The sequence below is a fragment of the Octopus bimaculoides genome, chromosome 16 (genome assembly GCF_046866305.1).
Source record: "Octopus bimaculoides isolate indiv1 chromosome 16, ASM4686630v1, whole genome shotgun sequence".
Taxonomy (NCBI): domain Eukaryota; kingdom Metazoa; phylum Mollusca; class Cephalopoda; order Octopoda; family Octopodidae; genus Octopus; species Octopus bimaculoides.
The window spans coordinates 7,377,128-7,379,627 of record NC_142943.1 but is presented as its reverse complement, the minus strand read 5'-3'; positions in this window follow the sequence as shown (position 1 = coordinate 7,379,627).

Here is a 2,500-nt window from a genome sequence, read left to right as displayed (position 1 = left end):
CCGTCCAACCCATGCCAGCAGATGTTAAACGACGAAGAATCTTTAAACTTGGCTTTACTTTTCTTTAAGTATTTCTGTGCGTGTGTGTGTGTGTGGCAATCGACTGCCCGTATCCACAAAATTTCAGGACTTGTGCTTATAAGAGGGAAAATTATTATTATGAAGGTGGCAGAATAGTTCGGACTCAGGACAAAATGCTTAGTGGTATTTCGTCAGGCTTTAGGTTCTGAGTTCAAATACCGCCGAGGTTGGCTTTGCTTTTCATCCTTTCGGGGTCGATAAAATAAGTGCCAGTTGACGCTAGGGGGTCGATATAATCGACCTAACCCCATCCCCCGAAATTACTGGTCTTGTGCCAAAATTTGAGACCATTATTATTAAGGCATCGAACTAGCAGAATCGTTAGCACACCGGACGAGATGCTTCGCAGCATTTCTTCCGGCTTTACATTCTGAGTTCAAATTCCGCCGAAGTTGACTTTGCCTCTCATCCATTCGGGGGCGATAAAATAAGTACCCGCTGAGTACTGAAATTGACTAGCCCTCGCACCCAAATTCCAGGCCTTGTGCCTATAGTAGAAAGGAAGATAGTTACTATTATTATTACTATTATTTTACAAAATTGTTAGCGCGTCGGATAAAAATACTTAGTGGTATTCCTTCAGGCTCTTTACGTTCTGAGTTCAGTTACCGCCGAGGTCGACTTCACCTTTCATTTATTCGGGGTTGATAAAGTACCAGGTGAACACAGGGTCGTCGATGTAATCGACTTCACCCTTCCCTCCAAATTGTTAGTTTTGAACCAAATCTTGAAAGCATTATTTTTATTATTCCTAATTTTGGCTACGTATATCGACAGTTGTCTGTCACCAGCGCACTGAACTGTTGCTTTATCTTCACTTCGTCTCTCTTATAACTCAAGTTTTTATTATTATTATTCAGTAAAACAAAATACACACATACATTATCTCTCTCACATTATATATATACATATATAATTCATACCCATCGAATTATTCTGAAACAGATACTTAACTGATTTGTTTACACCGATATCTAAGATCGATCGCCCGACGAGTTAGGCTATTTAGTTACAGAAAGTGAAAAGAATAAGTATGTGCGTGTGTGTAGATGTACATGTGTTCACTATACATACCTATATATATATATATATATATATATATATATATAATGAGGTGGTATTATGTATGTGTATGAAACATTTCAGACTGGCGAAAGACGACGAACTTTTTGGATGTGTGTGCGTGTGTCTTATAAATATTCATATAAAGTGTCTGTGTGTTCGTGTATTATAAATCCATGAATATCTGTATCTGTGAAGTGTGATTTATAAAGGTATATTCTCAAGACGCAAATTACACTAATTCCCTATGTAATGGAAAGGGTGCACATTCCAGTGAGTGTGTGTGTGTGTGTTATAAATGCACATAGTGTATGTATTTGTGAATGCGCGCATATAAGTGTGGTTATATGCAAATACGCTCTGACTATAAATGTATGCGTGTGCTTGAGCATGTGTGTACATACATATAATTGTGTGTATATATATATATATATATATATATATATATATATATATATATATATATATGAAATGTGTGTATGTATTTGTATGTATAATGTGCATATAGCATGGCAACAAGAATAAGAACGTTGTCGGCAACAAGCAGATATATTATAAACTGATTAGAATAATGGTTATTATTTCAATTAATTGATATCACATTTAAAAAGAAAGAAAAAAAGAACTAATTTAACGGAAACACTATGTCGATACAGTTAATAATTTATACTAAATGCATGCAGTTATCATCAGCCTCGTATGATATAAAAATACCAAAAAAATTAAAGTGGGTGTGTGAGAATACGCAACAATACGATGAAGAAAATTTAAATAAATTTAATACTTTTTTTTTTTTTTCAAAAGAGAAAGCTACAGAAAATAGGGAGGGTGGAATTATTTGGGAGGAAAAATAAAGCCTTACCGAGATGAATAAATTTCTGTTGATCAAATGTAAGATGATTGCACAATGATAATATTGCAATAAGAATTATAATTATATTGTGCTTTAAACGTTGGTGATGACGATGATGGCTATTTTTAAAGAGTATGGTTTGTTTTTAGTTTTGGTTCGATCGAAGACAAGGACCAAATGTTAACATAAAAAATATTGTTGTTTACTTGTAAGCAACAGTTAACACTGTATATCTGTATGTGTGTGTGTGTCTATAAATGCGTGTGGAAATCGCGCGTGTAAATGTAAAAAAGCCAAGTATAAAATTTAAAATAATTCCCAGAATGGTGCTGGTAGTGGTAACGATGCTGATGATCGCACTTTGATTTCCTCTCCTCAAAAGCAACTACAACTTTCTTTATAATTCAAGGGGAAAATAAAATAATATAAAATAAAAAAACTTCGTTTCATATTTTCTTAAAGACTGTTCGTTTCTTTCTAATTCGCTTCATTTCTCTTCCACGT